Source organism: Dermacentor andersoni, chromosome 1, assembly GCF_023375885.2.
Source record: "Dermacentor andersoni chromosome 1, qqDerAnde1_hic_scaffold, whole genome shotgun sequence".
NCBI lineage: Eukaryota > Metazoa > Arthropoda > Arachnida > Ixodida > Ixodidae > Dermacentor > Dermacentor andersoni.
In genome coordinates this window covers 380,530,137-380,557,699 of record NC_092814.1, presented here as the reverse complement: position 1 = coordinate 380,557,699, position 27,563 = coordinate 380,530,137, and the positions used below count along the sequence as shown (strand labels likewise).

General features: G+C 45.7%; 1 protein-coding gene across 2 annotated transcripts in view; it reads right to left on the bottom strand.

The window, feature by feature from the left end:
• Hgsnat (Heparan-alpha-glucosaminide N-acetyltransferase) overlaps positions 1 to 27,563 on the bottom strand; it is a 242,300-nt gene that overhangs the window by 168,771 nt on the left and 45,966 nt on the right. Inside the window, exon 1 of one of the 2 annotated variants that reach the window (XM_055064927.2) lies at positions 8,044 to 8,232. The exons of the other annotated variant lie outside the window; for it this stretch is intronic. The gene's annotated coding sequence lies outside the window, so the exon portion shown is untranslated. Of the gene's footprint in view, positions 1 to 8,043; positions 8,233 to 27,563 lie in introns of those variants that run through there. 2 annotated transcript variants of the gene reach the window in all.

Below are 27,563 nucleotides of genomic sequence, written 5' to 3'. Positions count from 1 at the left end.
CATCAACCGAACCCGTAAGATCAAAGCCTTACAGGGTGTCTCCACGACAGAGAGAAATTATGGAGGCAGAGATACAGCGCATGCTAGAGTTGGGAGTCATTGAGCCCGCTGAGAGTGACTACATCATCATCATCAGCCTGGTTATGCCCACTGCAGGGCAAAGGCCTCTCCCATACTTCTCCAACTACCCCGGTGATGTACTAATTGTGGCCATGTTGTCCCTGCAAACTTCTTAATCTCATCCGCCCACCTAACTTTCTGCCGCCCTCTGCTACGCTTTCCTTCCCTTGGAATCCATTCCGTAACTCTTAATGACCATCGGTTATCTTCCTTCCTCATTACGTGTCCTGCCCATGCCCATTTATTTTTCTTGATTTCAACTAAGATATCATTAACTCGCGTTTGTTCCCTCACCCAATCTGCTCTTTTCTTATCCCTTAAAGTTATACCAATCATTCTTCTTTCCATAGCTCGTTGCGTCGTCCTCAATTTAAGTAGAACCCTTTTCGTAAGCCTCCAGGTTTCTGCCCCGTACGTGAGTACTGGTAAGACACAGCTGTTATAAACTTTTCTCTTGAGGGATAATGGCAACCTGCTGTTCATGATCTGAGAATGCCTGCCAAACTCACCCCAGCCCATTCTTATTCTTCTGATTATTTCAGTCTCATGATCCGGATCCGCAGTCACTACCTGTCCTAAGTATATGTATTCCCTTACCACTTCCAGTGCCTCACTACCTATTGTAAACTGCAGTTCCCTTCCGAGACTGTTAAAGAGAGTGACTACACGTCACCGCTAATACTTGTGGAAACCCCTAATAAGGACCCTCGTCCGTGTGTTGACTACAGGAAGTTAAATGCCATCACCAGGGATCAGCTGTTGTTAGATACGGGACCTTTTCCTGAGCCTCCTTCGAGTTCACCAGACCCCATCGAATCGCACCACAGCTAATTAAGGAGCGCAGAAGCACATCTATCCCGTTCCCGAGGAGCGGCACGTGCAAACGAGTTGGCGTCCCCCACCTCGTGCGCCGCAGGAGGAGCTATTCACTGCTTGACTCTTCCCGAAAGTGTAGCGGGAGCCTGGCACGGTTCCAGGTAACGATGATCCCCAGCAAAGCTGCTTTGCAGCACTGAAACGTCGCCCCCTTCCGCCTATTGTGACGGCGCTTGCAAGCCAGCAAGGCAATACCGCAAAGAGAAGTAAGCCCTCGGACAATTGGAGCCCAAGGAGCGACCCTCTGCGCCGGGTGTGACACAATCGTACGGGCGCCTACCATTGGCTGAAAATGACGACACCTGAGCGGGCTCGCCGATTGGCCGAAAATGGCGTCACCTGAGCGGGCTCGCCGATTGGCCGAACGTGACGTGACTTCGAGACACCGAAGGGCTTAAAAGCCAGAGACCGGGAGTAGCAAGAGAGCATTCCTTCATTCCTCTCTTTCGAGCTTCTTGCCACGGGCCGCAGCGTCCGAGTTGCTGCCGGCCCGTAATGACTTTATGACTGTTAATTTCTTTGTACGCTCACTGTAAATGATGTAAATAAACCTCCAGTTTTCATCTCAAAGTCCTCCTCAACCTCGTCAAACTCCCGCACCCAACGGCAAGGTCCAAATATCTGGGGGATAGCAATTGGGATCGACCTCCAGATCCAACACTGTACCCGATACCCAACACTGAGGAACGAATTGAAAGAGTTAGCGCTGCCAAATACATTTCAACTATAGATCTCGTACGGGGATATACTGGCAAGTTCCCCTTCCAGAAAGTGCGAGCCGCTATGCCGCATTTATCTCACCTGTAGGCACTTTTCGACCTCTCGCCCTCAGCTTCGGGCTCAAGAACGCGCCGTGTAGCTTCTGTAAGTTAATGGATATTGTCCTAAAAGACTTGCAGGAGTTCGCCTTGCCATATCATGATGTAGCAATTTTTTCGGAAATCTGGGAACAGCACGTGTCGCACCCCAAACAGGTGTTATCACGGTTGAGGGAAGCCGGCTTAACGATGAAAGCGGAAAAGTGTAGGTTTGGCTGCTCGCAGGTTACTTATCGTGGCCATGTTGTCGGTCAGGGCACGAGACGGCCGGCCGAGCTGAAAACAGCTACGATTGGATAATTTTCACAGCCACGCACGAAAACAGACATTCGTTCATTTTTGGGACTTGTGGGGTACTATTAACGGTACATTTAGAATTACTCGAAAATGGCAAGTCCTTTAACGGACGCCCTCCGAAAGGGAGCACCGAATAGCGTGCACTGGGATAAGGAAAAAGAGAACGTTTTCCAAAATTTGAAAACGCTATCGGTTTCTCGTCCTGTGCTTCGCCCACCGGATTACGCAATGAAATTCCTAGTTCAGTGCGATGTAAGCGACAGGGGTATGGGCGTGGTACTTAGGTCGGCGACGATAATGAAGAACATCCTATCCTCTATGTCAGCCGTAAGCTAACTGTAAGAGAGGAAGCCTCCAGCGCTTCAGAGAAGGAATGTGCTTGTTTAGTTTGGGCAGCCCAGAAGTTGTCTTGTTACTTGTACGGAGCGAGGTTCATCTTCGAGACCGACCACTGTCCTCCGACGTGGCTGAATCAAATGTCACACAAAAATGGCCGCTTGCTCCAATGAAGCCTCACTCTCCAAGAGTACAACTTCTGGGTTAGATATTAGAAGGGAAAGTTGCATAGCAATGCCGATGGTTTGAGCCGGCTAATTTGAATTCTGCGTTTAGGAATCCCGCCTAAATCTTGGGGTTGTTATTGTTAATTTTGTTAAGCCAAGAAGAACCCCTCTCATTTAGCAGGAATCCCTCCACGATTGCTCAGTTTGCCAGCACAAAATTCCTTCCAAATTGGCGTAGCGAAATGCAGCATTTTTTGTTTCTGTACTTCTGTTTTCTTTGAAACCTAGCGGGTCTAAAGTGAGATCCAAGGGACGTCATCTAGGCGCAGAGCCGTGTTGTGGGGTTCGTTTTGCAGTTGCCTGTCCTTGTTGGTTGTTTTGGGGCGATGTCATCATTTCACAGCTGGTCGCTGCAAGCCAAGGCATCCCCCCATTGCCACCAGCCATTCTCTTCCTGCCCAGCGGTTATCAGCACTGGCCAGGCGAGATTTTCCGGGCCATGGAGGAGCTGTTACGTTTCACCAGCGGGTGCTGGCGATCTTCGGGGAAGCGACCGTCGGAAAGACGCCACCATGTCTGCTGCGACGGCTCACTCTGAAGGGACGGCAATACGTCAGTCCCCAGTCCATCGGCGCCACCATGGCTGCGGCGGCGACTCGTTCTGTAAGGAGGACAATGCACCGAGCCAACAGGACATCGGCGCCACCATGGCTGCGGCGGCGGAACACGTATTGTTAGTGTGTACGCCGTCACCCGCACGGTCTATTTGGAGCAGGGAGCTCCTGGAAGATATTTTGCGGTGCCGTCTCCCGCAGCTTAGAAGTCGTCAGTCAATGGACAGACGCGGCGGCCATTGTCTGCGGAGTCGACTCTGGGATGAAGAGGCGCCTGCTCGGGCAGCACCGTGTCTGCGAGAACCCACTCACCTCGGCGTGATCAGTGCAACCTGTGCGGAAGTGAGTACGTAACCCCTCCCCCTCAAAGGCTGGTCGGCGACGATGACTTTGGGCGCTCCCATCGGTCGAAAGTTGAACGGCCGTTTTTTCTCACCTAGGGATCTAGGGAGGACAGAGTGTTTATAAGCAGCCGTGGCGCGGCTGCTGAGAGTGAATTTCTCTTTCAGTCATGCTAGACTGATGAACTGTAACGTTCTCATGTAGATACTGTAAGTAAATCAAAATCCCACATTCCTCCTTCTCGATGAGAACAAGTCTCTCCCTTCAACAACGTCCTCAGCGTGGATAAGTTGGACGGCGGCATGGGCCAGCTACCATCTATTTCATGCCCGACCGCAACCATCACACCGTGGACTACACAGTGAGCCAGTTTGGCGGAAAAGTAGTTAGATATACACGCAAACATAACCATATCCGCCTATTTTTATGCCCACTGCAGGACGAAGGCATCTCCGAGCGATCTCCAATTATTCCCGTCTTTCACTAGCTATAATTCTAACTTGAACCTGTAAATTTCCCAATTTCATCACCCTATCTAATTTGCTGCCGTCCTGGACTGCGCTGTATGCACTCCAACCCATTTTTATTTGACCTGTAAATTTCCTTCTCGTGATCAGGTTCTCCTGTAAATTGACCCAGAGAAACGTACTCCTGCACAGACTTCACAGGCTGACCGGACAACATGAATTCATTTTCCCATGTCAGGCAATTGAACATTACCCATGTTTCTTCTGCATATTTATCTTCATCCAAACTCTTACACTTTCTCTTTACGAATATATAAATTTATTGTTAAAGAAGTAAAATGTGAAAAAGTTAACAGTGAAAAACAAATACTCTTGGGTGAACATTGGAACTTACACGACCTAACGCTTCTGATGAACTTCTGTTTGACCTATTATAGTTGGTGTTTACTGCATATCATATTGACCGCTAATGAAGACGGGTACAGCGGAAGAGAACACAAGAACGACGACACAGGCAGTGTCGTCGTTCTTGTGTTCTTTTCCGCTGTCCCCATCTTTATTAGCGGTCAATATGATGTGCAGTAACGCTTCTGAATCCAATATCTTACCACTGCACCATGCCGAACGCGTTTATACTAGAAAATTTTTACCTCGTCAACAGTAAAGATCTGTATACAGGCTGGCCTTCAAATTTGTACGTTGATAGTGAAGGTGCGCTTTCACTCAGTAACATGAACTGGCACCTCTCTAGAAGAGCAAAGGTGTTACTATCGACAAGTACTCCGTCGAATACGGGAACATTGATTTGGCTATATCTCAGTTAAATTCAGAAATAGACAAGAGCGACCGGGTATGCTATAAGGGTTGTTACTGCTCATTTCGATAACTTTCTCTCACTCTTTACACTTTTGAGTGCGCCTATACTTTGTGTATTCAACACAAAATAGCTACATGAACATTCGTGGATAAGGGATCATTTAGACAGCGTACCAATTTCTTACGGTAGTACCTTTGCCAGAATACTGGCATTCGAGAGAGACAGACTTTCACAGACTTTTTTGTCGATCCTTTCTCGACAGGCAATTCACAAGACATAGTGCAGTTTCTACGAAACAAACAATCCATAGGCAATGCATTTTCTGTGGATGTTGAGGATCGCCGCCTGTGTTGTCTTTATGTGTCTTCCTTTCGTGAGTGTTCAATTGCGGCAAAAAACATGCCTTTTCACGAAGCTTTGCGGAAAAACCCAAAACTTCTTGTCCACCTGGGAAAAGCTTATGCGTGTTGAAAATTAACTAATGTGTCAGTGTAGCAATACGTACAAGTCCACAGGCATGTGTGTCACATCTTTCAAGATAAAACAAAATAGATACGCAGCTGTTACCGCAGATGCGATAATTTCGATCAGCAATCAATTTTGAGGATTCCGGTAGCGCGGTCGTTTGTGTCGCGTCGTCACGACACAACTACGACAAATCGAAGTCACTGACGACGTCAATACCAGTATCGGTGCTATAAACATTTCCGAAGTCGCAGAACGCGCCTTTCAGTACCGCGTAAGAGTAATGTACAGTGTGCACCACCGATGTGAAACTGACCTTTAAAGAGTGACTACGGAAAGCGTTTCTGTAGTGAAGTCATCGCGATAGAAGGTGGCCCTTTTCTTGCGCCGCGGCAGAAAGCCTTTAAGGGCAACTCCGGCGATATTTCGATGTCCACTGATCTTAATAAAATTTTGAATATATGTTCTCTTTTGCACTCTGATTATCAGTGCCACACTATATGGCTGCAAGTCATTTCGTTTTCCTGAAAATGAATTTTAAAGATTGGTTGCGTTCCCGACTCATGACTTTATACTGGCCACCCTGTGTGCGCGACGTCAGAGACTATATCCCGCCACTGTCGCTTAAATCGTTGCTTAAATCGCCGCTGTCTAGTTCGGAAACTGTAAAAGCTCCCCGTGTCGTTAGGAGACATCAGCTTCGTTTCTTTGGCGTTAGCGCCACGTGTACTGCGTTTCTAGCATGCGTTCTGCGTGTTCGCATTATGGTAGTGTAGGGTCTGACGTCAGTGACTCATCGTGACGTCACGCGAAGCAGCTACCCGTCTCGGTTTCGGTACCTCGTTTATTGCTTATTTAAAATTAGTGATGGATTTCTAAGCAAATTGAACTACCCTGCCGGTGACAGGACTCTCAATTCCATTTGCAAATGACAATATACTAACATGGTTAAAAAAACGCCGGAGTTGCCCCTTTAATCGCGACGCCACGTAGAGTTCCTGTTGCGGCTTCAAAACTCTTGGTTGTCGTGTCAGAACTTCTGTCGTAACCTCAGAAACGCCTGTCGCAACAACAGTAATCGATGTCATAAGTGAGGAACTTCTGTCGCACGACAGAAATTTTTATAGTTTCCGTTGAAACTTTCTGTTGTCGTTTTCATCTGGGTAGTGTTGCTGAACAGGGGTGGGGGGAATTCTGTAAGTGTCCACCTAGTGGACAAGTTGATTTCGTCTGCTGCTGAAGTTCTGATTGGCTGGGCTGGGGCACGCGTGAGAAGAAAACAGGCAACCCCAGCAAATCAGCACTTGAGCAGCAGACGAAATGGACATGTCCACTAGGTGGACACTTACAGAATAACCCCCCTACATTCCCCCCGGGACAATTTCATCTGCACACCTAAGGATGTCGAAACATTCGCTGTTGAACCACACTCCAAATACCCCCCCCCCCCACACACACACACACACACGCGCGCGCGCGCGATGGCAAATAAGAAAGTACTCGTCCCTATTTTTTATTAGCCAAATATGGGTGCATACATGTAATTACAAATATACGTAATACTCTACGTTATTTGTACTATTTTCCCACATAGTCCCCACACTGGTTCATACCCATTTGTCCCATCACAGCACTAAATTTGAGATGTCCCTGTTGTCAGTCAGCGACGCACGCGGTCTCCCCAAACGCTCATTGTCATTCAAGTCTTCACGGCCTTTAGCGAACTCACATCACCACCTCACACTTCTCAAAGCGATACACATTTCACCACACGTGGGCCGCACTTCCATGTGGATTTTGATGGGCATTCGTCCCTTGCTCCATAGAAAACGAATCACACTTGCTCGTACGCCGTAGACGTGTGAAGCACAACCGCCATCTTCAACAACTGACAGCAGCGCCGTTCCGCGGAGCTACCGGCAGATAAGACCAGGCTTGTCCAAGAAAAGTCAGCTGCTGGGAATGTATATGTTGACTCCGCATATACAGCCGTAATTTGGCTTTAAGAAAATAGGGGCAAAGACTTTCTGATTCGCCCTCGTACATACATGGCACCCGGAAAGTCCTTGAAATACCTTAATTATTCTAACGCATTGAAAACTTGTCTGCTCACTTAACACAGTGCCCTCTATGTATGTATATCAAAAATAGGTGGTAATGCACATGGCGGATGTACATGTGTGGTGCTTTCTCCTCGCCTCATCCCCGAAACCCCGCAGCGGCCAGTAGCTCACTCTTGCACACTACACTGTTATGCCCACATATTTTTGTTTACAAAGTCGTAATTCTGTACTGTATACTATTCAATTTCACATAATATAAACTGTTTTTCCTAGTAGCCCGGATAAACATGAATCCATTGTATATAACTTCTTTTATATCGTAGGTTTAGTTATCATTAATACCGAATCGGTTACCAAAGAAAGCTTAAAGGGACACTAAATGTAAATTTTAAGTGAAGATAAATTGGTAGACTGATGCTCGAGAACGTCTGAGGCGTAATATTATAACGAACAAAGCTTTAGTAATCGATAAATTGAGGTAAATGCAGGACTCGTCCGGGACATTCAAGTACTAGCGTGATGGCGTAACACTCCTCAATCCAATTCCGTCATAGTATTCAACCTCCTATAATAAAAAGATCATTGCGTTGCATTATGAGACGGAAGAAAACGCTACTTGTCCATTTATATTTGATGTTTAGAAAAAACTCGTTGACATTACCCTTGTCAACGAAGCGGGCGGTCGAAAGGCTTCGTTTTCGGTCGATTCTCCGCCGCCCGCGCTTTCGCATTTCAGTAGCTTCGTTATCGCGCAGTGCTGCGCTGGTTTTGCTGGCTCACGAAACTCACACGAACTGCAAGAAGCAGAGAATTCTACGTCAATGCGATGTCGCAGGAAGCCCGAACGGTCCACGCCATTTAACCTAGGCAGCTGCAGCGCCGAATCCAACGCCCTGATCTGTCTTGGCTAGGTTTGCTTCATTGCCGCGGATTTGCGTTTTGGATGGCTGGATGGATGGATGGATGTTATAAGCGTCCCCTTTGGAACGGGGCGGTGGGTTGCGCCACCAAGCTTTTGCTATTCTACTGCCTAATGTCATACCTAGATTAAACAAGAAAAAAAGAACACTATGAATTCGCACAACCAAATTTTCTGATGCCCTACTGCGAACTTTGCTTTTATACGTCTCCATTTTCTGTCGTCTCATTACTTTTATTCCACGGATCCTCCAATCGCCTCTTACTCATCCCTATTGCGGACACGTTAAATGGATGGATGGATGGATGGGTGGATGTTATGAGCATCCCCTTTGGAACGGGACGGTGGGTTGCGCCACCAAGCTCTTGCTATTATACTTCCTAATGTCCGACCTAAAAATGCGCAAAAAGTGTAGCGCCGTCTGCGGCCGTCGTTTTACTCACTGGCGGCAGTAAAGGGCGTATGCAAGGGCGTATGCAGTAATGGCGTATGCAACCTAAAGCCCCTTGATAATTTGAAAGTAGCGACACTCTCCTCCTCGTCCGCCGGCTTTGCACGTACGCTTTTTCTCCTGCGCTCCAGCGGACGGGCCGCAGCATTCTATGGAGGCGTGTAATTTTGGGCCAGTTGCGCGCCCCAGCGGTGTTGAAAATTTTGAGAAATGCTGATAACAGCATCGATAATGCTGAAGGCAACGTTTATGAGGAGCTTGGTATTTTCTTAAAGCCGTTTGAGCGGCGTATACTGACGTGAAAGGAGCTTTGAGGCGAATTCTATACTGCAGACAATTTTTCTGCCACATGATGAGATGCCTTACTTAGTGCATCTGATCTAGTACTGCTTGTGGCACATGCCCTTGTGTGTGGCTTATTAAGCGAAAGCCTTAGATCTCTGTTTAAAGGTGGCGTTGTGAGCTACAGAAAATATCACGTCACCGAAGGAAGGCCGGAAGCGAACCAAATCATGGCCGCTATCTTGTACACGTTCGAAAAGCCGACGTTCGATTTCGCCTCGCGCGATTGTCCAGGCTGCGCCGATAAACGGCCTAGGCCAATCTAGTCCAATCGCGTGAGGTGAAATCGAACGTCGGCTTTTTGAACGTGTACAAGATAGCGGCCCATGTGCAGTCGTGTAAAGAGGTGATTACTGATTAGCAAAGTGAAGTAATGATTGATTCGTGATTGGATTAAGATGAATGAAGCTGTATTAAGGAATATTAAGTGTATTAAAGTCGATGAAGTTGGATTAGGGTGAACGAAGGTGGATTAAGGTGCATTATGGAGGTTATAGTGAATTAGGGATCATTAAAGTGATTGAAGAAGGAATCGGGTGGATTAAGGTCATTAAGGAGGATTAGGGTCGATTAAGGTCGATGAAGGTGGATTAGAGTGAATGAAGGTGGATTAAGGTGCATTAAGGAGGAATGTGGAGGATTAGGGTGGATTAAAGTGAATGAATGAAGATTAGGGAGAATTAAGGAGGATTAAGGGGCATTAGAAATGATTCGGGTGGATTAAGGTCGATGAAGGAAGATTAAGGTGGAGTAAGATGGATTGAGGTACATTAGGGAGGATTAAGCCCGATTAAGGTGGATGAAGGATGGGCATGGATTGAGGTTTATTGCAGTAGGCTTTATAACCCTAATCCTCCTTCACCCACCCTAATCCTTGTTCATGCACCTTAATCATCCTTAATACAACATAATCACCTTTTCCACCCTAATCGGTCTTAATACTTGCATCAAGCCTAATTCACCTTAATCCTTTTTCATACACTTTAATCCTTATTCATGCACCTTATTTAACCTTAATCATGCTTAATAGCCCTAATCCACCGTAATTTAACCCTAATCCACCTTAATGTACCGTGATCCATCATAATCGGTCTTAATCCTCCTTTATCAACCCTAATTGAACTTAATCCTCCATCCACCTTAATCCTCCCTAATCTTCGTTCATGCACCCTAATCTACCCCAATCGGTCTTAATACACCTTCATCAACCCTAATTCACCTTAATCCTCCTTAATATACTCTAATCCACCTTAATCCTCCCTAATTCACCTTAATTCAATCGCTAATGAATCATTACTTAACTTGGCTAATCATTCTCTTATACAGGGATGGACATGCTTTGGGTCGTCTCTGGCCTTCCTTGGGTAACGTGATATTTTCTGTTCATAACGCCGCCTTGAAACAGAGATTAAACTTAAACTTAAAACTTAAACGTAATGTGGACTAGCTAGCGCTCATCACCAGCAATACCACGGGTATACTTGCCACTAATGTTTTCAGGGCTTACATTCATTGTATCTGACTGACGCACAGATCGACCTAAGGTAGAAATAATAGCTCCTCTACAAGCCGCTATTTCAATTTTCAGTAAAACAGGCAGCAGATCCGAACAGTCGCGAAAAGTGCGATCGAGAGGCTGTACCTTCGCACGTAATTTTTCACAGCGGAAAGTAGAATCTATAGTGCTGCGTTTCCGACTGAATAACAGTTGGCGACATGCCAGGTGATGGAGCCGCCGCAGAATATTAAGCATACTGAAGACAACCGCATTTCTTATGCAACGTACAAATTGGCGCAACAGAAACGCTGGTGAGCAGGCCAGAAGAATGAAAAATATGCAGCATTACGGGATGCTTGCTACGAGCAATAAGAAAGACGCCTCACCTCGCAATCAACGCTGTTCTTTATTGGAACAAAGTTCTTTCGGCCAATGTTATGCAGCCACTGCTTTCTGCGAAAGCCATCACGCTTTCCTTGCGATATCATAAAAAAAGGCATAGCCACCTTCGGGTTTCTTACTGCGGTTATATGCGCAACAGCACGGCATAGCGCTAGCACATAGAGCAGTAAACACAGCGTACAACGTTCGCTACGCCGACCTAAAGCGCCGAGCCAGCCGATCGCCGAGCCAGCTGAGGAGAAAAATGGCGCGAGAGAAAAATAAAAAAAACACAAGCAAACCATCCGCGCGTTTCCAAGGGCAACGGCAGGGAGACCAATCGTCGTGCAGAAAAACGGGGGCAAAACTGGCTGCCGCGGGAGGGGGGGGGGACACGCAAGGGGGCAAGGAGGAGGCAAGGAGGAGGCAAGGAGGTCGCGCAGCGGCAGCAGAGTTCAAAGAGTGGCGGTACATTTAAATTATCAAGGGACTTTAATGCAACCTCACCCCTCCCTCGCTGGAGACGGACGATTCGAATTGAGCTAAAGGTGTGCGGACCCTTCAGACGCCATTTTCTCTTAAACTAATTTTTAGGCCCGAAAAAAGCACTGCGAGGTTTACAGAATGGTATCTTATCAGTCAACGTTGACTAAACTTTTGCCTTTAGTGTCCCTTTGACACTTTCCGTAACACAGGCAGTGATGCTACTGGCCCACTCCATGTCGGAACAGCTTTTGGAACAGCTGAAAATGCATTTTTGGTACAGGTTCATGAAAGCGATTGCAAACTGTATATATGGAGCTTTTAAAAGGGCAATATATATGGAATCAGAAAATGGTCGTTGGTTGTTAGCCTCAAGTCAAATAGTCCGCACAGTCGCGCAGTACAAAAAACATGAACTTTAGCTGTTGCTTTTTCCAACACCAACAGTACGAAAAATTTACTTTGGCTGTGCTTTGCTTCACTGATATACCGCGATGTTTGACGCCATGAAGTAAGGAAAAAATGAAGGAAAAGGAAGGAAGGGAAAGTCCACGCGTTAGGAAAAAAGTGTGGAGGAAGCCACCTGCAAAACACACAAATAACACGTTCACACACGCACACACATACACAAACACGTACGCACAAACCCACACATGCACACAAACAGGTAATTAACACACGCACGCGCACGCACGCAAGTACACACATACGTGCACAAAAACACTAACAAACACGCGCGCGCACGCACGCATGCACAAACGCGCACACACTCACATGCAGACATACCCGCACACACATGCAATGGCACACACAAACACGTATACGGCCATTCAGTACACACACAAACACGCGCGCACAAACCAGCACGCGCGCAAACACGTACACAAAGATATAGCCGAAAACACGTTGGAGAAAGGCGTCCGGTCTAGTCCGGCCAGCAGCAAGAGCGGTACACGACGGCGCCAGAGAGAACCAACAAAGTAAATTTAAACTGGTTGCCAAGCTCCCATAGCAGCTCACATGTCTAGAAAGTGGCGGCGTGTTGCAACCGTCGCCATATCTGTGTCGTGGAGACAACTTATGTAAAAAAATAAAACAGAGAAATGTCGCAGTTTCGCCCAAAAGGCGAAGCATCAATTGCGATAGTAAATTAGTAGACAGCAATACGAAGTATTGATAGTAGTTTGATCGGCCGTAAACTTGTAAACATTCGCTTACTAAGTTAACAAGCGCGGTGTCACGCGCGCACAGGAGAACATGAACACATCTCACTCGATGACCGTTGAAAGTCGCTGTCAAAACGCTGGCGCGAGGAAAAGCGGCAGCGGCAGCGAGCGAATTGACTTTCGTGGTGCCTCTAGCTTCAGCGCGAACTAGGCGGCGATAACACAGCGCACATGAAGCTATCAGCACTCGGCGCGCATACACTTTGTACTCATTGCAGATTGCTTGCACGATAGGGCCCGCGTGGCCTTAAAGTCCCCAGATAAAAAACATACTTTGTTATCTAGGGACCTTAGCGCGGCCACCCTCAGATGTGCCATACGCGCCGTCGCCGGACTAGAACGCCCCGGTGCTTTGTGCGCGATGGAAGACAGCGCGCTTCCTTCCCGCCTTCCTCCATTGCGCGCGCGCGAGATCGAGCCACCATCGTCAGTTCATTCTCGCACGCTTTCAATCGCCCCCACAGCATACGGTGGGTGGCGCAATGTTATCGCACTACGACTTTATACGGAACATCACGGCGATGCCGACGACGGAAATGCGCCTGGAGTGTTCCTATAATTGCTATAACAATAAAATTACGTTACACTCGACAATGGAGTGATGTGATCTTTTGCTGCTTGGTGCAAATATCCGAATTTCTTTAGCATTCGGTATTTCGACCGCTACGCCAACAACGCGCTTTAAAGTTTGCAACGTTTTGCAAGTCGATAACGAGACTCAAAAACAAAGGTTAAGGCGCTAAGCAGACAAGGACGAAGTTAGACACAAACGACTTATACGGACACCCGTATATGTCGTTTGTGTCTCACTTCGTCCTCGTCTTTTTAGCGCGCCGTAACTTTTGTTTTTAAGTGATGAATCAACTAGCTCAGCAACAAGTTTTGTTAAATCGATAACGAGATTTTTGCACCTTGTCTCAGTTAAGACGTCTGAAAAAAATGTGTGTCGGAAAAGTAGTCGTAGTTCCGCGGTGTGGAAGGATTTTTAAGCCTAATATAAAAATTTCATTGAAAATGAAAAATAATCGGGACCCGCTTTGAGTCTGTCCTCATATAAACATAACCAGCTGGCTCATCCACTGCAGTGGCGTCATCGCGCTTTCCCACTAGGCTGGTTCATCGTTTATGTAAACAGGGAGCATTTCAGATAGCAGATGTAATTAGGAAATCAATGCCAGAAATAGGTTCCCCCGACTAGTCTTAAAGGGACCCTGAAGCGATTTTGGCGATTTTGTACAAGCATACCGAGTCGTTAGAGTAGGTCCTTCGGATCATTAATTGACGCATCTAAGTGCTCCGCGTACAGCGTGTAACTTATTATAAGGTTTTAAAAATGTATATCGTTGCCGACCGCAACACACTGTTTGGCGGAATTTTGAGCCGCCCCTACCCATATGACGTAAATCCCCCAATTGACGTCAGTAGGGCGAGCTATCCGATTGGCTGCCGAGGGCGCGTCATCGATAATTTTTCCAACTTTATGTTAAACAAATGATGTTCGTAATAGTCGGAATGTTAATTTGTTTCTATAAAAAGAAAGTAACATAAAGAGAATGCACAAGAGCAATTTTTCAGTGCACTTCCGGCACACAGCAAGCATCGTCTGCTTGTGTTACAACATAGAGTTCCTATAACCAACTCTAGAGGAAAAGCTGGCCCGAAAAAGTGGGAGCCGCTAGGGCGCCGCCCTGTTGCTACTGGTCAATGTGGCCAGCGCAGTTATTATTGAAAGAGCTGAAAACAAGTACAGGTCACCTTATGCTTTGTCATTTAAAAACGTATACCTGATGGCTTTATGAAGGTGATGCGTTAATATTAAGTTTACAGAAAGCGCTTGCTAAGTGCGTGACTTATGTAAATCACGATGTACGCATTCATGCAATAAAGGATGACACGAATTTCGGCTTCGAATCTGTTTTTCGGATGCGTAGTAGTTTCGTACAGTTTAGGTTTGACATGCGATAGCGCATCAACATCGGACGCTATGGCACATACATGCCTTTTGTGCCACTCAAGCCCTCATGGCCGCGTCACGGTAATCATGGCCGCGTCACGGTAACGCCTCCCTAACAGGGGAAGGCTAACCGTTCTGTAGGCGTTCACAACAAAGTTTCCTCACTCACTCAAGCCCCGAAATGCTATGGTATATACCTTCACACGTAAGTAAAGGAATGTATCTTCTTGTTCAGAATATCACGCGAGTAGACAGCTCTTGTGATGCATCACGATCGTTTGAGAACCGTCAGAGTAGAGCATTATTTTACATGCGGAGCGGTGTTTTTATTTGCAGGTTTCCCTTCAGTAGGAAATTGCTGGACAGGCGGACCAGCGCACCGGAATTGTACTGGTGAATCCACAAGCAAATCATAGAACCGGTGTAATTATTGCACTTCGAACAATCACGCTTCTACAAAGGCGCCACAGCAGAAAAACAGCCCGATGCCGAGTATTTCTGTGCCACGAAGCAATCAAGAGGCGAGTGCCTAATACGGACGGAATCGAGTGCACGAACCCACATAGTAATAGCGTAGGCGTTTTATTATCTGTGCAATATTTTCAATGCTTACTTGCATGCCATTTCATGTGGCATATCTTTTCTGGTCACAAATGTGTGCAGAGAATCTATTTGCATGATCGACTCCGGGCCTGTGGGGCCGTTCACTAGCACATGATGCTGAGTATTTTACATGTATCCGTAAACTGCAGATATGCACATCAGATCCCTACGAGCATTTTCGAAATTCAATTATTTTAGACAACACGCACATATTCAATACTGACATAATCTCAAATACCACTAAACAGCTGGGACACATTTTTGTTGAGTGTATATATACTCGCAGGTAAAGTAAGTAAATCGTGTGGACAGCTCCAGCTCATTTTCCTTAAATCGGTGTGATGCAAAAGTAACTTTATTCACCCAATTTCTTTCTTTTTCTTACACTGAGGCAGCCAGCACACCTCGAACAGCCACCTTGACTGCGGGTGTGCCAGCAGATTCCTGTTGTACAATTGCTCATAATAAACTTCAGTAAACTTGAACTTGATAATAAACTTGAAGGCAAATGGGACATTGATGCATTGCTTTTTTTGAACATTTAGTGTACACATACAATATACGTTATACTTTGCAGTGCTACATAGCGTATTTCGAAGCTTTCCTCTATATTTTGCACCTTTAATTACGCCATGGTTGTGTGGCCCTCAATGCGGTTCATGTTGTAGCAGCTGCTTTGTCTGTGTACCGCACATTGGATTAAGCTTGTGATATTCACATGTGCAAAAGGTCTATACTTCTCTCACATATACAAAATAAGGTTCTATGTAGTTCTGCGTGTTACAATAAAAAATAAAAGTAAACAATCCGATCGTGGAATTGTGTTTATTACAGTAATTCCTATGACAGTTATTGACAAGTTGACAACGTGAAGTGATCAATCAGTCATGGGAAGGAATTGTATGTATACAAATAGGGAAAAAAAGTGGCGTGTGTGCGTGTTTGTAGGGGGGGGGGGGTATATGATTAGGGCGGTATGAAAAAACGTACCTGCACCGTCCTCTAGACCCATTCCTTTAAGGTTCCGTAACAAAGCGTATTATGCATAAAGTTCGTATAACTGTGATATTACTACACTCGCCAGGCGACGCGAGCTACATTTGCCATGACTCCCATTCGCGACTACACCTGATGTCCTCCATATTATTCTGGTTAATCTTGCTCACTGCACCGAGGCAAAAGAAAGATCATGGGTGCAGGTGCCTTTAAAGTATCTCGACCTTGCGAGGCACCGCTGCGCGTGCCAGAGGAGCTGTCCGGGCGAACACTCCCTGGCACACACCTGCCTCGGCGGCCCCAACCTATGTGCCGTTTTGCTTCGAGCTTTGATCTCCCCACTGTCCCTTGGGTGCCCTGGAGTTCCTGCGCCGCCTGCTTTATTATAATCTCAGGTGCTCTCCTGAGACTTCCGTTTGTCGGTTACATGTGCCCTACAGCTGGATCAGTACTTGTAATAATAAAAAAAAAAACGATCTATCCTCGCGACGACAGATCACGACAGCGGCTTCTGCAACGTACCGCGCCCGTGCAAAGAGAATTACGGAACGCCAACGAGGAATCTGACCACAGCTTCGAGCTCCTACTCTTAACCTCGTCGAGTGACACTCCTGCAACAGGCGTGGCCGCTGAAAACCGCATACCGCCGGAAACTTAAACAGTATCATCTTTCGGTTGCATAACTGCCACCTGCACGGCCAACATGGACCACACCCACACCATCCCGCAAGACAGAATGAAGAACCAAGTTATAAAGCCCCAAACACACGGCTGCACGCACACCACATCACCACACTACAAGCGAGACGCCATGCTGCTATACTGCTGCCAGATTAAACCTGAGTACTGTCACCAAGTCTAGCAAGCGTTTCAGGAGCTGGCAACCTCAGCGCGTAGCAACATGGCGGCGTTCTTGCGGTTCCCGATTTCGATGCATGGGCCTCATGGGTAGCTTGTCCTCAGAGTCATAGAGTCAGTATAGTAACTCTGTGTGTTACAACGTGCTCCATTTTGACGAGAGCTCCGCGGTCAGAGTCGGTCTGTCTTGTCGCGAGCACCATGGTTCGACTTTGTTGCGTTGTGGGCTGCAAACGTGGCGACTGGCAATATGTCAAGCTGCGACATCGTGTCCCTCTGCAAGGCAGCAGATAAGCGGACTGGCTGCAGCGCATCGGACTGCCGCTATCCGATCGGCGCTAGGATTTACGCGTTTGCGGCCGTCGCTTTACACCTGAGGATTACTACCACAATAGCGTTTCGCGAGTCCGGTATTCGGGTAAACGCAAGCGCAAGGTGACAGGGCCTGGCCTTTAGACCGTGCCGTTTAAAAAGGGATGAGCAGAAGCGCAAATGTGAATGGTCTGCACGGTGCAGCCACCTGGCGGCACAGAGCTCAACCACACACAGTAGCAGTAACGAAAGGTATTATTATTTGCTGCTGGTGTAAATTTTTCGCAGGAGTGTAATCCTCGACACGTTGTTTTTGTAAATGTTTAAAATGTTTTGCACTTGGTTAGAACAATATTAGCGCTTCGTTTGGCTGGTCAAGCTCCGCGCCAACAGGTGGCTGGACCATGCAAACCAATGAGGCCGCTCACGTACGTACGTCTACACTAAAGTTCCTTCATCAGCTTGAGTTTATGGTTCCAGCCATCCGTCGAAACGCCCAGTTCGCCTGTGGTTACCGGAATACCAGACACGTTCGGCGCTGCGACAGAATGCTCGCAACGCACGCTGGTTCGATAGCTCTCGCTTGGGGCCGACTGCCAAGCAGCTGGCGGAGAGTTTGGAGAGGCTTCGCACGCTCACTACTAGAGAACCGGAAGTCGACAACACGACGTGCCATCATGACGCAGAGCCAGTGAAGGCGGAGCCTAGCCCCGATCACTAGACGAACGAGTTGAGGAGAAAATGCAATGCTATGGAAGAGGGTAATTTGTAATCGTCCGTAGCTCTCTTAATATGTGACGCTTCACACAAATTGTGGTGCGAATGATTAACTTTAGCTGTACCCTACGCGTCTAGGAAAATTGTCCGAGCCGTTTCAGGGGCCCTTTAAAGGCGAAGCTTATTTGTCCTCTAACTTGTACTGTAAGCATACTGTCGACGCTAGTTACGCGGTAACGTTTTTTTGCTTCTCCGCTCTTTCTGTAGTTGTGCAGATATACCAGCCCATGGTGGCTCACTTCAACCCTGCAATAGACCAGCAAAAACTCTCCTCCTCTGCAATAAACTTTGCCTACCACGCAGCTCTACCCTGCCCTTCTTATTTAAGTAAGCGTGTGCACAAGATATATATACTCCTCTGCAGTGGCGTAGCTAGGTCGTCTGGTACCCGGGGCCCATAGGTATTCTGTCACCCCTCCCCCCCCCCCCGGGTGTAGCCGGCGGAAAGAGGGTTGTCTTCAGACGTATATGACACCCCCCCCCCCCCCCCGCCCCACTGGCCCCTTGCACCCGGGGCCCACGGCCCCCCGGCGCCCCCTGTTGCTACGCCACTGCTCCTCTGTTCTAGCGTGTGATAAGAAAAACACCTTGCGACAGATAAAATCAGTGATACGCAAAAAGCGCTTATGATCGAGTTCTTTTGAGTGGTCACATGATTGTGGCAGCAGCTGTCGTAAAAGTGTATGCAAAATTCTTGTTTGCCATAGGCAAGAAATATGCATTTTTTCATGCTCAGTGAAATTTAGAAAGTTCTTAGAAGTGAGCACTCATGAATCCCAATGTGCGTGAAGAATATACGGAAATACACAAACGCTTTATTCACCTATGTCGATGTTGCGTGCTTGTTTTCAGCCGACCGGCTTATTCATAAGTGAGAAGAGGCACAATCTCAAAACCCCAAACCTAAAGATGGTAATCATGATTGTGTTACTGTTCTTACAGTTTTTACAAAGGTTTGTAAACGTACACTATTCAACGCTTAATTTCTTACTGAAACATTTGTTGACTTCAATTCATTAGGCGTGAATTTTAATAACGTCTACTGTCGGGCTAGTTTGTTCATGGCAAGAAATTGTTTTAGGGGCAAAGCAATAATTTTAAGGGAGTGTGCGCCTGACGGTGTCTTTTCTGTGTCTTATTTTGCGCCTAGAACCATTTCTAGCATGGATTTTATCTTTTCTCATTAATTGTTGAGCCGCTTTCGTAGCGTATTTTGGATTTTTCGTACTTGCTTTTTCGTACATGCGCCAGTGTAAGCAGGGACGTTTGGCTATTGTAGACACTATGCCTGCTCATAGAGTCAGAACAGATGTATTAAGCTTATTGACTGCAGTGAACGGATAGCAAAAAAAAAAAAAAGCGGGCTTTCGTATGGCCAGCAAACCCCTTTAAACGATGGCTTGCACGATACGTCTGCTGCTTTTCAAATCTCAAGTGAACGCTGTACGTCAGTTCCTTACGTTAAAAAATGGGCTACACACATTCAATACATAAAACAGCTCATGTTTTCCGAACATTTTGTAGAGCTTATTTCAGCGCCTATCATGTCTAAAATGAGGCTCACATTGATAGTGCCTTAAAATCCGGTCTCTAATGATGACGTCAAGACACCGACACTGCCTGAGAAATGAAACCGAAACTGGCTGTGGAACAGCTATTATATTACATTATTTAGGGGGCTCTGAGGATTGTCAGTATCTTTTCTAGGGTTGAGAGGTCCCTGACCCTCATTTAACGCGAAAATTGAAGTGTTACAAATATGTCAGTACTTTTCTAAGGAAAAGGATGACTAGTTCTATATGCTGTTTCTATGTTTCTCACAGTACGCGATGTTAAATGTTTGCTTATTACAAAAAAACGTTCGTTGTTATATTTTCTAGTAACAGTTAAAATTCCGATTCTTTCCCAACCATTTACAAGGCCTGAGTCATAAAACGAGGTCTTCAGAAAGTAAGGTAAACACTCTGACACGTGCACTATCGTGAAAACTTCATGAAAAGTCCATGGCAAAAATTGTACAGAAAGATTTGCACAACAAAATTGTCATTCTTGCTTAACTTTGCGACATTGTAGGACTTAAGAGGCATTAGGGCCTGTTAAGGGAGTGGCTAACCAAGTCATGGCCTTTTCTGATATTAAACTATTTCTGTACAGTTTATACACGGAGTTGCGTTGTGCAGGAGCACCGTCGTCACGCTATGAATGCGTTACATTTAAGTTATTATGTTATGGGGTTTTACGTGCCAAAACCTATTTCTGATTATGAGGCACGCCGTAGTGGAGGATTCCGGAAATTTCGACCACCTGGGGTTCTTTAACGTGCACCTAAATCTAAGTACACGGGTGTTTTGCGTTACATTTAAAATCAGTTGCAAACTGTTAAGGAGTACCAAATCTAATAGACCTCCACCGTGCTGCACACAAAGCAAAAAAAAAAAAAGAAAAAGAACTTCTGAACCAGCAACTCGGGGGCTGTATGCTTAGCAACTATTTTCAGTGCACATGGATCATACGCCAGCGGACAGGATCCCTGTCATTCCAATGAGGCATCGCATTTGATGTTACATTGTGGGAAAGGGACAATTTCAGAGAATGTGGCCCCATTTGTGCCAAATGGTTGTGCCTACTGACTGAATCTAGAATGGTCTAAGCATGACAACGCATCCGTTGTCTCATTTTGCCTCTTCTCCAAAAACTGAGCACATCTCGGATCCCCCCCCCCTCCCTCCCACCTACCTCTCCACTGCGGAAAGTTAGCCAGTGATCAGAAGCCGTTGTGCTTTTTGTTCCACTGATTTCTATCAGTGGAACAGACTTTTATGCAATGCGATTAAGTGTGTTAGGTTTAGTAATGGTGATTCGGTGCAATGGAACAGCACTGTTGAGTTTAATTTGGCTCCAAGGTTTTAGTTGAGCTTGATGCTTGCGCTCAGCCCCAGTAATTCAATAAGGAAATTCTATCGTGGCACCTAAAGTGACACCATATAGCTAGAGTCATAGAATATGCTTGCACAATTGCAGATAGGCAAGTCGTAATGTGAGCACAGGCTTGGCGCGCGGGCAGGTGTGCAGTAAAAAGGGGCAGGCAGTGGCATCACATAGAAATTACCATAATTAGCTCCCTGTGATGTCCAGCTTGTACTGGATGCCTGTGTATTGTTTATTGATAAGAATGGGGTACATTCTATTAAGAAAAACAAAATAAAATAAAGTGACAACACTTTTGCTGCGGAAAAAGGAAGTGAAATATGTGAGAATGCTGAGAAATCCATAACGCCACTGGGACAGAATCGGTGTGATGGTTCGGGCAGGAAATTCAAAAAGGAATACATTTTATTGTTGATCCTTGCACTTGAGGAGTCGTTTCACTATATTAAAGTGGATGACCAGTGAAGCTGTAGCATATCACGCAGGGTTAGACAAGGGTAAATGTATTTATTTTCATCATTTGGTAACGGCAGCGACGATACCTTTCTGATTACTGTGATATACACTGATTTGTTCGATTACAACCTTGGACAGAATTTTGCTAGAAGTTATATCTATACACGACCGTTGTTCAGTAGTTCAGTGACTTGGACTGGTGTGGCACTTCAAACCAAACTTTTATAGCACAAACTAAGTGAACCATTTCTTGCCTGGTTTTGAAATGTCCACATTGAAGTCACCAATGATGATCACAGGGGTAGTGTCATCACGGCTACCACATGCAAAGTACGTGGTCATGAACTTCTCGACATCACACGTGGGTGTGTCCATATATGCACAGTGGATCGGCACAGACATCCACCCATCCATCCCCACAGTCGCTGGCATTGTCCTCCTGCGAGTCAAGAGCCATTGCATTTTTTGCTTACTTCCGGTATTATGAGCCATTGCTTCCGGAGATATGAGCCATGGATTTTAGGGGTATGAACCATTGATGACAGTTTTCGACATGCTGTTCTCTATGTCGTATGCGTGATTAGAAAGAATGTAAGCACTGTTCGCTTCACTTTGCTGTGTGCTTGTAGCCTCTGCCTTACGGGGCTATGAGCCATACCATTTTTTGCTTCCTTACGAGGGTATGAGTGCTTACGGGGGTATGGGCCATTGATGATAACAGTTTTTGTAGACGCACGCGAAAAATACACGGAACCCTAGCCATGTAGGAGTAGTAGTAGTACTAGTACTAGTAGTAGTAGCAGTAGTAATATAGTATAGTAGCAGTAGTAGTAGTATTAGTAGTAATATAGTATAGTAACAGTAGTTGTAATATAGTATAGTAGCAGTAGCAGCAGTATTAGTAGTAATATAGTATAGTAGCAGTAATATAGTAGAGTAGCAGTAGTAGTAGCCATATAGTATAGCCATATACATTACAGCTTTGCTGTAGTAGACAAAGAATATTGTAGCGCTTACGAAGTAGAAAAGGCCTGAATTGTTTGCGAGTCGATGTGCTCTAGTTCTTGCAGGTCCCATCATCCAAACGATGATAGGACAGCCTATACAGATCTTGTCTCCATGTGATGCTGGACACTCCGGGGAAACATTCTTGAAATGTGACTTAGTGACACGATTCCGCTGTCCTCTTATTGGTGCCAGCGTGTTTTGATGTATATACTGCAGTACTGCCTTTCGTGTTGCGATCAATTTCCATGTGATGCCTGCAAATTTTGTAATCTCATTACTTTATCTCATCTTCCGCCGCACGTACTTGACTGCATTTCCTTTGTCTTGACAGCCACCCACTTTGTTGCTCTCAGAGTCTACTGGTTATAACTAGTCTATCAAGTGCTCGATTCTAAATATAGCACTTATTTGATCAAACCGTTTCCAGCTTACATACAAGGGGAAAGAAGGTGAAACCTTCCCATCATGGTGGAACACAGCTGTGACAAATGGTGACTTGGCCAGGTTATCAGACTGCAGTGCGTTGTATATACAATGGGAACATTATATGGGGCAGAAGAAATATTTGTGATCTCGTGGGCGTACACTTAGGTGCACGTGCGTAAAGAACCCCGGGGCAGTGATTTTGTAGCTGCGCCTTTTCCGATGCTATTCATTTTCCCGCTTCTTCAGTAGTCAGAGCGACGCTCTGCCCGAGTTATCAGTTGGATCAGTTCATTGTGAATGGTGGATGATAACAGTAGCATAGAATCGCGCGGAAAAAATCGCCACATAATCGCGGCTCAAGCGGCCAAAATTATTATGGAGTCCCCCACTACGGCGTACGTGTCTCGTAGACCATCTGTGCAACTTCAGGACGTTAAACCCCGCACTTTGAAAGCACAGATTTTGTGATCATTGAGTAAGCTGACATTCAGGTAGAAATTGTATTCTAGTGTAAGGAAAAGACTACGTTTGTGGAACTGGCTATTTGTGTACATGCCTGTGCAGGCGTGTGCAACATTTGAACACAGGTTTCCTTCTGTTTCACAAGTTTATCAACATCCACGTGCTGGATAAGATTATGTGTGCTTTTATGTGTCAACGCCCATTCTATTGTTTCATTATCTCTTTGCTAAGCGCAATAAATCACTTTCCCCATTCATATGCCTTATCAGTGCCTTGTGAAACTCGAGCACTTCAAGTTGGATACTGGATCCCTTGCATTGACGTCACTTCGAACCTACTTTACAAGTGCGTGACATGGATAATGGATCTGAAGTTATCTACTGTTATTCATCAGCTGCATGCAAGACTGCATTCGTCTGTGTATTTTTTTCTGGTTTTGCAAGCAGTGATCTACTACAAACAAAGCTTATGAACTAGAAAACGGACATTGCATCCCTTTGTCACGCTTTGATTCACGCGCAGCACAATGTTAAATAAAGTAAGATATCCAACCAGGATTGAGCCAGCGAACTTACATTTTGTAACTCGGCGTTCTAACCGGTGTTCCATGCACGCTTTGCGTGATTGAACAGATCATATTTTTTTATTGGGCTGTGACAAACTTAAGCGGTTCTGTTGGGCTCACCCCACGCACTACACCACATTCCCCTGTTGTGCATCGCCAGGCACTGCATGTTAGCCGAGGTGCGGCGATTTAATACAATTTTAAAGCGATTAGATTTCTTCGGCTCTTTCGCCCAATTATGTGGTTGGCGGGCGGACTTTCGCCACCGATGAAAAGTGCTTTTGCACAACTGAGTTGCGGGTCATGTTTGTTGCTGAATGCCACCTGGAACGCACGTGATTTCGTCTGAGTGCTTTGTGGCCTCTGAAGGTTTAGATGCTGTTTCGTTGGTGGTGGCACTCTCTCGCATATCTCCGCTGCCATGGACTGACGTTTGCAGGACGCGTGAATTCATTGACCAAATCCGTTGTGTTTTTCGACGCCGTTTCGTCTTGCCGGCTCACCACAGCTTTACGTGGACCAAATCCCACAGTGTGAGATCTGCAAACTTTTTAAAGCGAATAGTCTGAGTAGTATCTGGCACTACGTAGAGTAAACTGGCGAACAAGAAAGCGCGAATACGCGCAGCCGTTGTCATACCATCGTCGTCAAGCTGTCATCTTCGTTTTTGCGCTGTAATCATCTCCATCGGCATGGCAGTGCGATAACATCTGCCAATGCATCTGTCGACGATAACGTGCGCTACCATAATCAAATATTCTTATTGACATCAGCAGTGTGCCTCGTAAGTATTGCTAGTGTATCCACCTAATTTCTGCAGCCCGAATAAGTTATTCACACATTTTGGCAATCATCATCAACGATTTCTGCAATAACTTTCTCTTCTAGGAATGGTGCATAACTGTAAGGGAATGTGATTGTACCTAGCATAGAGCATATTATATTTACCTAGACGGAAAACTGGCGCTGCAGTGCTATTGTATGCATGGATATGCTGGGATGACGAGGCCTTGGATTTGATTGGCATCTTTCTTGAATTATTGGCCATGACACATTGAAAACATATGTGGTGAACAGTGCTCATCTGTCACAATAGTTTTGTATCTGTTGAAACAGCGTGTGATATACTTTACAGCATCTTCTGTATTACTATCTAAAATCACTTTTTATTGAAACACAAGTCTTGCTTGGTTGTGCTGTTACACCAAACGTGAACAGTACTGGCGCACCGCTAAAGTTCGAGCAAATACTGCACTTACAGGGCATCGCTTTGTTTCTTCGCTTGCTTGTTGTAATGCATGCATTATGGCCGAAACGCCACCTTTATGATGAATTCAGACAGTTTTATGTGTGCACACGTGACCACGTTTTAGGCCAAGCCACGTCCGATGCACGCCCAACGGCCCATGTCCCAGCATTCCTATGGTGGCAGAGTACCTTTGAGGAAACTCGCCTGTAGATGCGGGCCCCTGATTTCACTCTAGGTAACAGAATCAAAGCAACACTTGACTTCAATCAACCCAGAGAACAGGCTTACTTTAGAAAGGGATTTGAAACAATGGATGACATCAAATCGTCAGTCAGGTAATTGAGAAATCGAAGTATAATCAACCGCACAAACTTCTGTAGGTTACGAAAAGGCGTACACTTCTGTTGAGATGCGAGTATACCGACTAAGAAGGGGGTCAAGCAAGGAGACGTTATGTATCTCTCCATTGCCATTCAATGTGTGCTTCGAAGTATTCTAGCTGCTAGATTGGGAAGGATTAGGTGTAGCAATCAGTGGGGAACATATGAACAACCTGATGTTTGTAGATGGCATTGCCCTGTTTAGCAACGGTGGAGGTAACTTGCAAAAATTATTGAAGATAACCGGCAACACGAATAGTAGGTCTGAAGATTAATATGTTGGAAGATCAGGCTAATGTTGAATACGCCGGTACGGATCTTGATTTGTAGTCAATCTCAATAAGGTGAGCAGACCACATTCATTTAGGCCAATTAGTCACAGGACACCCGAATCACGAAAAAGAAAGGTTTACGTTGGAGAGCGCTGTAATCCCTGGCGTGCAGATGCATTGTCACATGATGTGTTTAAAATATTGCAAACTTTCTTTTTTATCCAGAAAAAAAAGGACCCCACAAAATCTAGGTTGCTTTAACTGCTGTTATCGGTCATTTCACATCTTCCGTAACTTTTGCTTTGACACCTTATCGATTTGGTAAGTTAATTAAAAAGTTAGCTAATTGCACTTGAATAATTATTTTACCAAAATGAATAAATGCTCATGACGCGCATGAACAACGCTCATCAACATACAGTGATGGTCGTTTGCGTCAGCCCACCTTTCTTTTTTAATGCATAGTTTGGAAAGCAACCCTGAGACACTGATGAGAATTTTGAAAGCAATGTGACATGAAAGTTACTGCATTATACTCAAGTTCGCTTTTATGATAATTTTGATAACTAGGCAGCTTTCCTGAGCTAAAAGAGGCCACATGGTATTGCGATGCATTCATTTATGTGTGACCTGTATTCCAGCTGCCATTAGTGCGGAAGGAAAGGGGAAATGCTCTTTTGTTGCGTGAAGGCCACTGGTTATCTGTGACTGAATATGATAAAGAGGTCATAGTGCCGGATTCTGTGAATTGGAGCATTAGCCTGTCTAGTGTAAGTGGCCCCCACATTATCTCAGATGTAATTGATTTTCTATGTTGGGGCCGCAATTGCATCGTATATTTTTGCACATACGCTTGTGTTACATCGGCACCTTGTGTGTATACAGACTAGGGCAAGAAATGCTAAATTGAGACTAGCGGAAACATTCCTGAGCTATATAGTTTGACTGTGAAAGCATTGCTTACTTGCAGTTTTAAAAATGGTGTTCTTGAATTGTTGATTACATCCAAATCTTTCTTTTCTTTTACTTTGTTTAAAGAATTCATCTCCCTGATTAGGAAGACGTACTGTGCTCAAATCGTGTACATACGTGCCACTTAAGCTTTCATTGGAATGAGTTGTGAGGTTTAACGTCCCTAAAGTGTATGCACATATCGTTAAACTGCAAAGTGCACTTTAATTACGCACCTAAAGCCAAGTGCACGAGTGTGTTTGCATTTCACCTCCCCCCCCCCCCCCCCCCCCCATTGAAATGCGGTCGGGAATCGTACTGCCACTTCGTGCTCGCACCAGAACACCATCGAGCCACCACGGCACGTCTTGACCCTTTATCTGCCGATGACGAGTATAGTCGTCACCGGAAGTTGTACCAATGTAGCCAATATGACTCACCATGAAGCCATATTTCTATAGGTATCTGGGAAATTTTTAACTTTTTTGTCATTTTCATCAGTAATGCTACGAACCCTGCTATAACCTGCTACATTTCAGCAAAATGTGAGAAATCTGCGCCCACCTTGCGCCGAAAGGGTTGCCTTTCAAGAAACCAAGTACTCAAGCGCCGTTTTTCCGCACCTGTCGAAAGTGGCATGGCGTGGACAGCGGCTGCGCTAGCCCCGCGGTCGAACGAGCCAAG